Source organism: Loxodonta africana, chromosome 10, assembly GCF_030014295.1.
Source record: "Loxodonta africana isolate mLoxAfr1 chromosome 10, mLoxAfr1.hap2, whole genome shotgun sequence".
Lineage (NCBI taxonomy): Eukaryota > Metazoa > Chordata > Mammalia > Proboscidea > Elephantidae > Loxodonta > Loxodonta africana.
In genome coordinates this window covers 102,596,793-102,610,928 of record NC_087351.1, presented here as the reverse complement: position 1 = coordinate 102,610,928, position 14,136 = coordinate 102,596,793, and the positions used below count along the sequence as shown (strand labels likewise).

Sequence of the window (14,136 nt, the reverse complement as noted above, 5' to 3'; positions counted from 1 at the left end):
GCCCTGGTGGTACAGTGGTTAATTGCTTGGCTTTGAACCTTGGGAGAAAGATATAGCAGTCTGGTTCCTGTAAAGATTTAAAGCCTTGGAAGCCCTATAGGGTAGTTCCATTATGTCCTACTGGGTCGCTACGAGTTGGAATTGACTCCACGGTGGTGGGTTTATTTGGGGGCGGGGGGAGGAGGGTCTTCCACAGAGAGGTGGACAGGAACCCAGTCACGGAGACTTGTGCAACAGCTGAGATCTGAACGAGATGCCATTTCAGACTTTTTCCTGTCTTTGGTTCGAATTGGAGTTTTAAGTCCCAAGTCGCTTGATTAGAGAACAACCACAACAGTAGCCACCACTGTAAGGACTCTTACAGGGAGGACTGAAAGAATGGCTTCTTACTAGATACAGAAAACATGAATAAAAATACGCTACGTCCATGAAGACCGACAGGATGGCTGTTGGCAGGTGGCAGAGTACTCTGCTATAAATATTGCAGGATTCCTCTTTCTCTACTTAAAAAAAAAAAAAAAGAAATTGCTTTGCAGTTCAGACAACAGAAATGGCTGGACAAGCCTTTAGTTCCTGTGCAAGAAACTGTGAAAGCCAGGCGAGAGGTTGTCCTTAAATGGAGACGGACCTCGGCCCGGTCTCAGGCCGAAGCTGAAGCCTGGGTCTTAACTTGCCTCCCCGTGTTAGTTCTCAGACGTTATGCAAAATTCCCCAGCCGAAGACCATTCATTTTTCCTGTGTGTGCAAGGGCTTGACTCTGCTTCAAACCTTTCTCCTTTCACTTTTGGTTAGTCAGAACGTCCATCTGGTGGTATTCGAATGTGAGTGTTTTCTGTGGCTCTTTTTCAAAGTATTCAAAGCAGTTTAAAAATACGTAATGTTCGCTGATTTGACCAAGAGCTAATGTAAGTACTTCTTTGGGGGCTATTTGAAAAAAAAAAAAAAAAATTTACTAAACAGGCTCTAAACGAGTAACTCTTACTGGGTTTTTGGAAAGAGAGACTAAGATAAAAAAAAAAAGGTTTGAAAAACATGGGCCTCCTTATCCGCACAGTCATAATGCATTCAGTGGAGACAGTAGTAGCAAAACGGCACAGTTTAGAAAAACAGAAAAGCCCAAATTCTTTATTTAATATTAAACAGGAAACCGAAAGTACTCTGCAGCAGTGTGGTGGGTCTTCACCAAACCTGCTCTTGTGTTTATCTGTGCTGAAAAGCCTGCGTAAGACATTACTGCTTTTACTCCATGACAGATTGAGTTTTAATGAAAATCTTAATCAAGACATGACCATTAAAGCAGGTGCCACATTGCAGGGGTTTGAAACAACCCGTTTCCACTGGAACCAAAGCGAATTTGGAATCAAATTGAGAACCTTTCCAAGTGTAGAAAAATGCTGGGGATTTGTACTTCGCCTTTGTGACTGCTGTCTCTCGCCCAACATGTGCATATGAATTTTCTTCTGAAGACCTGGGCTTCATTTTAAGGTCAGCCTTCAATTTCTAGAGAATATAATTTGCTGCTATTTTTAGAGCATCGTGATTGCTCGTAATAACTAATGGAGAAAAAAAAAAAAAACGCAACAGAGGAATAAATGTGTAACAGCTGTGTCTGCTTAAACTTGATTAAAGGCCGTAAAAAAAAAAGTAAACAGAAGAATGAGTGTAACAATAGACACAGGAAAGACAAGTATCCCTCTCATTGTGAAAAGTTTTACAGACGTAACTTGTTCCCCTTTGGAGGCCTGTGATGTCTGTGTTTAAAGTTTACTTTGCTGTTTGTCTTGAGTGGGATCAGTGTTGTAGTGAATAATTTATAGCCAGCATGAATGAGCTCATTAGTCACCTTTTCAGACTTTAAATGAGTTTTGTGGTTGTCATTACATGAGCCTTCTGTTCAGCCGCCGAACAAAATGACAGTTTGGCAGTTGGCTGCCTTGTTGCAGGGCAGCCTGCTTCCCTGCAGGTCTGCACTGGCTTTTTGTCTTTCATGGAAACCTTCCCTCTCCCATCCTGGGCTGCCCCAGCAACTCTCACACTACAGAAGCCTTCTGCACCCCGAATTTAAATGAAGAGTTCTGGGGGGATTAAAAAAAAAAATCATTCACTTGTGTCTGCCAGAGAGAATAATGTGGTTGGAATGAGCATTCTAGCAACTACTGGGTATTCATACCCTTTGTGTTTAGTTTGATATTCAAGTTATTCAAAAGCTGCAAGCTGGGGAGTAGCTGTAAAGCAGCTGAGCGAGGCTCTCGGGTGGTGGTGGCAGGCATTTCAGGGAAGCGGATGTTCATGGAGTCTGGACAGAGAAGGATGCTTCAGAGTAAGTCTGCATTGTTACAGTTCTGAACACTAATATGATGTGGGTGGTGCAAATGGTTACATGGTTGGCTGTTAATGGGAAGGTTGGCGGTTTGAATTTATCCAGAGATGCCTCAGAAGTAAGGCCTGGCTATCTACTTCTGAAAGATCACAGCCATTGACAACACTATGGAGCACAGTTCTACTCTGAAACCCATGGGGTTGCCATGCAATGGAATTGACAATTTCCAGGGCCAAAGAAAACCACGTGTTTGCCTACAGAGGGGTAGACAAGATGACCTTTTGAGATCCCAGCCATCTCAACCTCTCCCCAGGCCAAATGACTGCAAGAAAGCGAACTGTTGCAGCTGCCTCCTTGCTGTGCCCTTGCAGACTTGCCTGGGCGGCTGGTATGCGGGGAAGACGAGCCTGGGCATGCCAAGAGCAGGTGGGATTTCTTTGGAAAGGATATCATGAGATTCATCCCCCCTTTGAACCTGGCCTAGATAGCCAGCAGAGAGTTCTGACATTGACTCCTGGGGAGTGGACTCTAGCAGGAAGTCCAAGACACTGTCCATGCCCACCTTGGCCCTTGGATGGCCTCTGCTGGCACTCATGGTGGACAGATGCTTGCACAGGGGTGTCTCAGCCAAGCTCTTGGGCCTCTCTTCTGAGGTCTTTCTGACTTTTGCTTTGAGCAACAGGCACTAATGGCTGCCGTCACCAACGTGGGCAGCACCCTCTTCCGGGTTCCATATTGTTAGACAGCTGGCCTAGCCCTGTGTGAGGCATGTAGGAAAGATGCTCAGTATTCCTCTCTGGAAGAACTGCCAACTGAAAAAGGACGCCTGATTGTTTGGGGGCCAAATCTTTGAAATCAGTCAGAGTCATGTGTCTTTGAGTAACCGAGAAATGAGGTGCTGTTGAGCGCCCCACAGACTGAGAATTAGCAATCCATTTGGCTATTTCCTTTCCAGCCTCCACCCCTTGTGAGATCGAGCAGTCACGTGAAGTCATGCTTCACAATTTAGGGGCACATTTTACTTGCACCTGAATTGCAATATTAAACGCATAAGAAATACTATTTTTGGAAAGAATGGGGGTTTCAAAACGGAAAGGTGTTGGTGAACTTCGCTAAGCCAATCGAGAAGAGACTGCTTCAGGTTTGGCTGTTGTCATCAATTGAATAAATTGCTAATCTCCAAATCAGAACTTTGTACAGCAGGGAAATCATGCCGGTGATATTTTAATCCATGTGCCGTTTGCCAGAGAGTTCATCAGCTTAGGAGCTTTTACCTTGTTTAAAAAAGACAATCTGAAAGAGAGGAATTGATTGTTTTCTTTCACATCCCTCTGAAAATGAAAAATGAGAGAAGTTATTTCTTGGCATAGTCGAGAGTTTGGCAGGCTTAGCCACAGAAACCCGTGAGACCGTGGTACTTGCTGTACTCACTTGGAGAAAGGAAAATAAAAGCTCTTGAAAACTTTAGAGGTGGAAAGCGTTGATGATGCTATTTTTCTTTGACTAATTTTTAATCTGCATAGTGGAAACCCTGGTGGCATAGTGGTTAAGTGCTACGGCTGCTAACTAAAAAGTCCACAGTTCTAATCCACCAGGTACTCCTTGGAAACTCTATGGAGCAGTTCTCCTCTGTCCTATAGGGTCGCTATGAGCTGGAATCGACTCAACGGCAATGGGTGTTTAATCTGTAGAGTTAGTAGATACCAGGGTGAGAGAGAAGGAGGATTATAAACAGGAGCACACTTCTTTTTCTGTTAAGTGATCTGTATTTTTGATTACCACTGTACCTGATGCTATGAGCAGAAAAGAAGCATAAGACAGGGTTCTTGCCTTTCAAGGCACTTACAGTCTGGTTCTCAGTATCTAGTTTTTTTTATGACAATAATTTGTTGTTGTTAGTTGCAATCAAGTTGGCTCTGACTCATTGTGACTCCACGTATAACAGATGGAAACCTTACTTGGTTCTGTGCCATCTTCATGATCGTTGGTATGTTTGCATCCGTATTTGCAGCTATGGTGTCAGTCTGTCTCACTGAGAGGGTCCTTTGCTGGCCCTCCACTGTAGCAAACATGATGTCCTTCTCCAGTGATTGGTCCCTCCTGATGACACACCCAGAGTAAGTTAGTCAAAGTCTTGGACAATATCCTGTTGTGATCTATAGGGTTTTCACTGATGAATTTTTGGAAGTAGATCGGCAGGCCTTTTTTCCTCATCTTATTCCGGGAGCTCTGCTGAAACCTGCCCAGCATGGGTGACCCTGCTGGTATTTGAAATACCGGTGGCATAGCTTCCAGCATCACAGCAACACAGAAGCCACCACAGTACGACAAACTGACAGATGGGTGGTGGATTACAATATCACATCATAGCAATGATACACCATACCCATTAATTGTGACATAGAAGGTGAACTTTGGTTTTTTGCAAGTAGTGCCTTTCCATTCAGTTTTAAAGTTCCCTTTTCCTTCCTCCTCCTTTATTTCCTTGTCACAGTGTTTCCTCCTTTGAGCCCCACTGCTTCCATCCTTCCTGCTTTTGATTCCTAAGAAGTTCTCTAAGCAGCAGCCAAATGCTGTGGGTTGATCTGAAGCCTTTCTTGGTTCCTACATGGAACATGACTGTCAGGTCTGGGGCCAGACTGTGTGGGTTCAAATCCCATCCCCATCACTTCAGCTATGTGACCTTGGGCAGGTAGCCAAACCTCCCGGTGCCTCAGGTTCCTCATTTGTAAGATGGGAATAATAGTGGTACCTACCTTGATGGGTTGATGGGAGCCTGAAACGAGTAAACATCTGTAAAGCTTTAGAATACCATCTGGCCCCGAGAAAGTGCTATGTAAAAAAAAAAAAAATGTAAGTGTTGGTTATATAAATAAATGGGGTCTGAGAGCTCAGAGAGTGGCAGCCTCCTCTTGGGTGCTAGCTATCGGAAGTAACCTCAGGAGGGCAGGAGAAGCAGGAGTGTTTCTGGCCAGCCAGCGTGGCCTGGGCTGGGTGTAGATTTTCTAGCTGGTTTGAAAAAACAAGGTGCACCCACATTTGGTCTCTCATAAGCATGCTTGGTAAAGTAGAGGGTCAGCGAAAAAGAGGAAGACCCTGCACAAGATGGACTGACACAGTGGCTGCCACAGTGGGCTCAAACATAGCAATGATTGTGACGATGGTGCAGGACCAGGCAGTGTTTCCTTCTCATAGGGTCGCTATGAGTCAGAACTGACTTAACGACATCTAGCATGAGCATAATTTGTTACAGAAAAACAATCAGAAATAGAGAACAAGTATTTCCTCTCCCTCACAAATTTTTAATTTGAGAGCATTATCCCTCATAATGGAGCCCACATATGCCTTTGTAGAGAGAGTTTGATACTCAAAACCTTTAAATTGAAAGCCAGAGCCAGAGGATAGACCTCGCGACATAGGACATCCTATTTGTTATCCTTATCAACCGTTTCAGAAAGGGACTGTTTTGTCCCTCCTGATTGAAAAGACTTCAGGGCATTTTGTGAAAAGCTTTGCAAACATGCATTTTCCCCAAAACTCTTACTTTATGAAATGTTTGCAAAAGGTATCACATGTACAGTGTATCAGAATGTGAAAATGATTCAGAAAAGGGAAAGCTTCGTTTAAAACTACCGGAAATTGCAAATGGAGGGAACAAAGAGAGCATGGGGCCACTGTGGTCCATATAATTATGTGCCCCGAGCCTATTTCAGCAATTTCCAAGGTCCACTGACTTTAAATGATGTCCCAGCAAACATCCTCCTAATTACATTGTTGCAGATTTCAGTTCATTTATTCAGTGCATATTTATTGAGTGTCTTCTGTGTGTGTCAGGCACTGGGCTAAGTCATTGCAAGCGAGGAAAACCACCAAAGAGATGGATTGACACAATAGCCTCAACAATGGGTTCAGACATATCAACAACTATGGAGATGGCGCAAGACCTGGCCACATTTCATTCTGTTACACATAAGGTCGCCATGAGACTCGAGGGCACCCAACACCACCACACATTGCTGCAGAAAATAGATACTAGTCCTGCTGCTCTACAGCTTATGGCCTCATGGGGAAGAGGCAGTCTACAGAAAGGTCCATGAAGTCCCTAGTCAGGAAATATGTGCTTTCCAAAGTTAAGTAATGGGCACATGTAAGATTCTGCTGTCAAACATGTTTTCAAGACAGTGGTTTAAACAGTTCAACCTATTTCTTCAGGATTTCTTAGAGTCTAAAGACACCTGTGTACTTTCTGAAAGCTCTAGAAAGGGACTGAGAAGGTGGTTGTCCCTAAACTAATTTGACCCCTGCACCTTTTTGTCAGGGAGCATGTCTCAGAGCTGAGGCCTTGTGGCTTTACAAGGTGGAAGAGGCTGCACTCAGCCCTCCTTTGGCATTCAGCAAAGGTCTGGATTCCTTATTCAGCCAGACAGACATGCGTATCTGGCTCTCCCCATCAGTCAGGGCTTGTCCACCACTTCCTTTTCAGGGTGACACCTTCTCACATCTCTTGCCACATTTGTAATGGAAGAGAGAAATTAAGAAATGTGTTTGAGAATACAAGAGACCAAAAACACACAGGGAAAAAAAAAGGCGAGCTAATTAAAGGCAACTTGCCTCACTTTACCCCACCCTGCGCATTCCTCTGAGTCAGCTTTATGGCTTCCCTTGGCCCAAGGCTTGCTAGGTCTTTAAGCTTTAGTTCACCTAGGATGACTAGTTCAGACACTGGAAGCTAAGAGCCTGCATGGAGAGTTTTAAGAATGACATATTCCATGTGCAATAACCTTCAGCTCCTACCTCTTCTTTTGAACTCCAAGGAAGAGGGCCAAGACTGTAATGTAATGAGATTTCTAGCTTGTTGGGGGCGGGGAGGGTGGGGAACTGGTGATGGAAGGGGAGATGGTGCAGGCCGTTTCATCCCCTTCAGGATGGCAGGGGACTGGCACAAAGGTTTATGGGGACCTTGAGAGATGCTGGATTGTGCAGATGCTTAAGGTGCTCGATTGCTAACCGATAGGTTGGCAGTTAGAGTCCACCCAGAGGTACCCAAGAAGAAAAGCCTGGTGATCTACTTCTGAAAACCTACTTCTAGCCACTGAAAACCCTATGGAGCACAGTTCTACTCTGATGCACATGAGGTGGTCATGAGTCAAACTAGAGTCTGCAGCCAGTGATAGTGGTGGTTCTTCAGGTGGATTTAGCACCCTCAACAGATGCCCTGATGGAGGCTTGGGACCTGGGGACCTTCACTAGACTTAGCTGCAGGAGACCCAAGAGTTGTGATCCTTAGACTCTCTGGGTTGAGACTTGAGGGATGATCTAGTTGGTCTCTCCCACTTTGAACCTTTAGCTCAGTGACCTTGGTTACATCAAGTACTGAGTAACAAAAAAGGCATAGACTGGAAGCCCTCAGGCTTCCCTGGGCCTCCCTCTCTGAATCATGGCCTGGGCAGGTTTTGCCATACTCTTGGTAAGTAGCAAGGCCTTCAGGGAGTCTGAAAGGCAGGCCCTTGCTGAAGACTTGCCACCATCTTGCTTTACTAAGAGGAGTGTCTCAGATGGTTCAAGCTTTATTGTTTGGAATGAAAAAATTCCGAAACTCTGTGGGATCCTTCTCCCCTGTGGCTAGGTTGAATGGGGCATGCAAGCCAGAGCGGTTTCTGAGGAAGACCATTCCACACCTTCTCACTGGGTTTTCTGCATTTTTTCCTTAGCTCAGAATCACCTCTCTACAGGCTCAGGTGGGCATAAAAGGAGAAGTGCCCAGGGCCTCTTCTTTGTAAAAGAACCTACCGATTTTGAATCCCTACTTGGGAGTGTTGTGCAATCATGTTTTAGGTCACCAGCAGGGTGTCCTATTGGACCCTGCCCTTTCTTTTTCTCCAAAGGCAGCTGGTTGGTGTGCAGGTAGTAGTGGGTGGTTGTCTGAAGGTGTCTAGACCTGGAGTGGTGTTTTTGCTGGTCACTGCGTGGCCACGGGAGTTGTCAGTCGGGTTCTTAACACCCCAGATGGGAAGATGAGACTTGTTTTCGCTCAAGGCCTCGAATGCGGCTCAAGCATGGAACACAAACCACTGGAGAGGCCTCATCCCTCTAGGACAGGCCTTTGCTTGGTAACGGCCACCCTCTTGCCTTTGGAAGACACACAACATGAGAAGGGGTCACCTGGGTGGGACGTGGCGATGCCTTTGTGACTTTCCTCCATGGGCACGAGGTGGGCGCTGCAGTGGGCTCCGGAGGGCCCTGGGCGTCCCACTAGGAAGCCCTAGTTTGGGAGAATTGGAATCTCTTTCCGCCCCTCGCGAGCTTCGCCTGCATAGTAATTCTTTTTATTTTTACTTTCGAGCCATGTAAGGCATGCGGATGGGGTAGGAGCGTTCGTTCCGGCGACACGTTGCCAGCGGCGCAGCGCCGGCCCGCCCGTGTGGCCCGAGCCTGGGGAGGGGACAGGCCGCGCGCCGCCGGCCCCACCTGCCCCCACCACCCACGGTCGCAGCCGCCCGGGTCCAAAGGGCCCACAGAACAGGAGGCGAGTCGCGCGGCCCGGCCCGGCCTCCGCCTCGGCTGCGCCTCGGGACGCCCAGGCCCGGGGCGGAGGGCGCGGGCAGGACCCCCGGCGCTGCGCGCCCCGCGCCCGAGGCGCCGGCGGCCCGGCCCACGTTTTCCCTCTCTCCGGCTCCCTCCGCCCTCCGCCCCGTCCCTCCCTCCCTCCTCCCTGCGATTCCCCTCCTCCTGCCTGGTCATGTGTCGCCTTTTTTTGTTTGCAGTGGAAACAATTTCTCGCCGCTCGGCGCGCCCCGGCCCGACGCGCCGCGGCGGAGGCGAGCGGGAGGCGGGACGGGGCGGGGAGAGCGGCGGGGCCGGCGGGAGGACGCGGGCGCCCGGCGGACGCCGCAGGTCCCATGCCGCGCCGCGACCCCCGCGCCCCTGCCGCCCGCGCCCGCGGCCGTCCCCCGCCGCCCGCCGCGCCGGGCTCGCTGCGCCGCGCCCGCGCGCCCTCCGCGGGGCCACCCAGCGATGCCCGCCGGGCCCCGCCAAAGTTTGTCGGCTCCCGCTAAAGGGCAGCGGCGCCTCGGCGCCCCCGTGCCCCGCTCCGGCCAGGTGAGTTGGGCTACGCTCCCGCCCGGGCCCCGGTGGGTCTGGGGCGACTCGGGTGGAGGCTCGGCGACAACTCGTCCGAGGCGTTCCTGGAGACGATCCGCCGCTCAGAAGACCAGGGACTCCGCAGTTCCTGGGGGTAGGGCGCGGGCGGCCTTGCCCAGGGGGGACGAGGACCCCGAGCCGAGAAGTTGTCCGGCCCGCAGAGTTTCCTGCCTCGATGTGCAGGCTCCGTCCTGGTGCCTCGGTTTCCAAAAAGACGCCGAAGGGACAGAGTTGGTATTGTCCCTGGAGGACGGGATCCCAGCCGTTGCGCCCGGGGCGGGGGTGCCGATCGAGGGGCGACCCCAAGATGAGAAGCCGGCTCCTAACAAAGATTCCCCCCCCGCCCCCACACACACACAAAAAGAAAAGTGTGCAGGCTTGGCACCGGCAAGAACGTCTCCTGAGTACCCCGAGGCCAGGCCCCCCTCGCCCAGAGCCTCTTGGAACCCCTCCTTGGGCCCTGGAGAAGTTGGGGGACGGCGGACTTGTATTGATTTGTTTATAGGGCTCGCCGCGGCGCGGCCAATAAAAGGTTTATGACATCTGACCAGCAGTGAAGGTATGCGAGCTCCCAATTGCCCTGAATACGGGGAGAAGAGCAGTTTCCCCGTTGCTTGGCAACGCCGCTGATGGACGCGGGCCGCGGCCAATCGGCGCTTCCGCAGGTCCCCTTGAAATGTTTTTGACAAGTACAGTAGACGCGAGTGGGGCGCGTGCGTGCGCGCGCGTGCGCTGGGGGAGGCTCCCCGGCCCACAAACCGGCTGCCCAGCCCGGCTCGGGAAGGGTTTCTCAACTTTGCAAAGTTCACATGGAACATCTGTTCAGAGCTGGGCCGATCATGGCTTTGTCAGTTATTTGGAGACCTAACAGCGGGCAAAAAACAAAAAACTAGCTTTGCTGCTGCATTTTCTCCGTGAAAATGGAAAAAAAAAAAAAAAATCACAACACACAGCAAGTCATGAAAAAACGAACAGAGGATGTGTGTGTGTGTGTGTGTGTGTGTGGGTGAGTGAAACATAGCCAGTAACAAACTGAAAATGTGTAAGGAGGTCACCAGTGAGTAACATTTACGAATCTAGTGGAGCGACCTTTTTGGCAGCAGATTAAGAAATGTTTGCCCAACTGCAGACTCACGTGACCCGGACTTTCTCTCCCCCCCACCCCCCGTAAAATTGGAGGAGAAAAGAATTGGCGAATTATGTGGAGTATAATAATGGAAAACTCCTCAGCTGTGGTTTCTGGAAACTGCGTTTTAAATGGAATTGTAGAGATCAGCAGCTCTTTGTCCTGTTGTTATAAAATGCGGGTTTTATGGGGGTGCCGTTAACAGTTGGCATGGGGGGGCTGAAACACAAAGAGAAATGATGCAAGCGGTCCTCTTTTCTTGACAGTGCCAGTTTTCCAATAGAACCGCATCGCTGCCAGTGTTTGTTTAAAACAAAAGAAAACATGGAGAATAGCGTGTTAGTTCCTTTGGGAAGCTACTGACAAATAAGCAAATTAAAAAGAAAGAGAGCAGCAGGTTGTCATAGCAACAGTGCAATTAAATTACTTTACTGTCAGCCATGATATAATTTTCCTGTTTGGAAGCTTAGGAGACATAAAACTTTCATTTGGAGCTAAAGTTGGCTTCAGTGGCTGGGTGGGAGTTCTCATTTGTACTCTTCTGTGGGGGATATTCCTGGTTATCAGAAAATTAGGTTTTCTGATGGGATCTGAGAAAACTTTATGAGAGTTATAAGGCCAGACTGTGTGTCCATAAAGAAGTAAAAAGCAAACCGAGCTGCATTTCATCATATCCCTAAACCTAAAGATGCCAGCTTATGTTTTCTTTAAAAGGAAGCCTCCTCATTTGACAGAAAATACATCCCTTTGTAGATGAACCTGGGGTTTCTGGATGGCTGACTTGTGGTCCACTGGAAGTTTTCTCTCCTTAGAGTTGTGTATCATAGCTGCTCCAGTGGGCTCCCCAGTATGCTTTCTGTGAGCAAGTTTTGTTTGTCTACCTTTTTTTTTTTTAATGTGCTTTTGGTGAAAGTTTACAGCACAAATTAGTTTCTCATTAAAAAATTTATACACAAATTGCTTTGTGACATTGGTTGCAGTCCCCTCAGTGTGTCAACACTCTCCCCCTTTCCTTTACATCCTGGGTTCCTGTGTCCCTTTGTCCAGTCTTCCTGTCCCTTCCTGCCTTCTTGTCATTGCTTTTGGGCAGGTGTTGCCCATTGGGTCTCCTATACTTGATTGAACTAAGAAGCACGTTCATCACTTGTGTTATTGTTTGTTTTATAGGCCTTCTAGTCTTTGGCTGAAAGGTGGTCTTCCGGAATAACTTCACTTCTGAGTTAGCAGGGTGTCCAGGGGCCATAGCCTCGGTGGTTCCTCCAGTCTCTGTCACACCAGTAACTCTGGTTTTTTTCGTGAATTTGAATTTTGTTCTACATTTTTCTCCTGCTCTGTCTGGGACCCTCTATTGTGATCCATGTCAGAGCGATCAGTGGTGGTAGCCCGGCACCGTCTAGTTCTTCTGGGCTCGGGCTGGTGGAGGCTCTGGTCCATGTAGTCTTTTTGTCCTTTGGGCTAATATTTTCCTTGTGTTTTTGGTTTTCTTCATTCTTCTTTGCTGTGGACAGGATGGGACCAATAGATGTATCTTAGATGGCTGCTAACAAGCTTTTAAGACCCCGGATGCTACTCACCAAAGTAGAATGTAGAACATTTTCTTTATGAACTACATTGTGCCAATTGACCTAGATGTCCCCTGAGACCATGGTCCCTAGCCCTCGGCTCCAGTAACTCAGTCTCACAAGGTGTTTGGATATGTCTGGGAAGCTTTTATGACTTTGCCTTGGTCCAGCTGTGGTGACTTCCCCTGTATGGTGTGTGTCTTTCCCTTCACCAAAGTTGACACCTGTCTACTATCTATTTAGTGGTTTCCCCTCCTTCCCCTCCCCTCCCTTGTATCCATCAAAGATTGTTTTTTTCTGTGTGTAAACGTTTTCTTGGGTTTTTATAACAGTGGCCTCATACAATATTTGTCCTTTTGTGATTGACTTATTTCATTCAGCATAATGCCCTTCAGATTCACCCATGTTGGGAGATGTTACATGGATTTACCATTGTTCTTTATTGTTGCGTAGTGTTTGTCTACCTTCAGAAGAGTGAGGGTGCTGTAGTTCATAGGCACCCTTGGTGGGCTGTTCAGTGGTCCACATTTTGCTTTCTAGAATTCCATTCTAGAGCTTCCTTAGCAGAAGTGGCAGTTCTTATAGATGCCATGTTAATCATGGACTTTCGGAGCCTTGGAATGATCATGCCTTTGCTTTTAATGGGTTTATTTATTTATTTATTTCTCTAGGTAGATGGCTTGATTGTCTCAGTCAGAGAAATACAAAGAAACAGAAACCCATAGATGTACTTTTTAAACCAAGCACATTGTTTTTGGGCTACCACCAGAGAGTAGGAGACGTTTTTCGTTATCTTTACTGCTCTCTGACTCTAACGTTGGATTCTAGACGGTTGACCACGCTTTGTATGTGCGCAGATCATTCTGTCTGCGGACTTGCCACCCCCTCGTTTTTCTGTTCTCATCAGATACTCTTTTACATCCCGTTCTAGGTCATTGATAAAAATGGGGTTGGAGGCAGGAGATTAGGGTGAGGAGAGGATTCTAAAGCGATTCTTACTTACTTGCCTTTCTGTCCTACAGTTGCCAGTTGTGCTTCGGACTTTTTTGCCTTCATTTTAATTTCACTTAATGGCTGTCTTCACAAACCCAATTGCTTGTGTGGTGCCTGAACTTACTGGCTTTTTTGTTTTAGGTGTAGTGTGCGAGCAAAATTAAATGTATTTCTTCCTCTAGTTCTACAGAATTCCTTGTCATTGCTCTGTAGGCTTGCCCGATGTAATTAAAGTTGCAGAATTTTTGGCCATGACTTCTGGGGTTGGGGGGAGGGAGGAGAAAATCAAATAAATACACTACAAAATCGATACTCACTGTGACCACAGTTTTAATTCCAAGGCAGTTGTGATGGTTTTCAAATGGAAACAGCTGAACTTAATCTGAAACAACTGGCTTAAAATTTACAGTTTTTTTTTTCCCTCCAGAAGGATCAACGTGTGTAAACAATGCGAACACAGCATTAAGGTGGCAGGAATTGTGTATTGCGCATGTTTTGTACTGTTTATCATGAGGCTTGAAAGAATTTTCCTGTGTATATATTCATGTATTATAGGCGGGGAAAATGAGGTACCAAGAAATAACTGACTTGCCCAGCGTCACAGTGAGTCTTCCTAGATCTAGAAAGAAGGCCTTGTGAAATTTTCCATTCTTTTCGTTGGTGCATTTGCACATGAGCAGTTGCTATGGAGTTGACATTGACTCCTGGCAGCCCCATGTGTGTCAGGGTAGAACTGTTCTCCATAGGGTTTCCATGGCTGAGTTTTCTGGAGCGGATCTTCAGGCCTTTCTTCTGAGGTGCCTCTGGGTGGACTTGAACCTCCAACCTTTTGGTTAGCGCTTAGTGCCTGAATTGTTTGCACCACTCCTGGACTCCATTTGCACGTTAAAGGTGCAGTAAACATTTTGAATCTTATCTCATTTAAGGGGCTTCAGGTCACTGTGCTAAATGAAATAGTACGGACCAGTTTTCCTTGGTAGCCCATCTCCCTGGGG

At 47.6% G+C, this 14,136-nt stretch overlaps 1 protein-coding gene across 13 annotated transcripts in view; it reads left to right on the top strand.

The window, feature by feature from the left end:
• The window catches only part of FOXN3 (forkhead box N3), a 460,304-nt gene that overhangs the window by 179,644 nt on the left and 266,524 nt on the right, over nt 1-14,136 (top strand). Inside the window, exon 1 of one of the 13 annotated variants that reach the window (XM_023546469.2) lies at nt 603-905. The exons of 9 other annotated variants lie outside the window; for them this stretch is intronic. The gene's annotated coding sequence lies outside the window, so the exon portion shown is untranslated. Of the gene's footprint in view, nt 1-602; nt 906-953; nt 1,486-9,306; nt 9,419-10,201; nt 14,033-14,136 lie in introns of those variants that run through there. 3 more of the 13 variants (XM_023546470.2, XM_064292849.1, XM_023546471.2) reach the window with 3 other exon arrangements.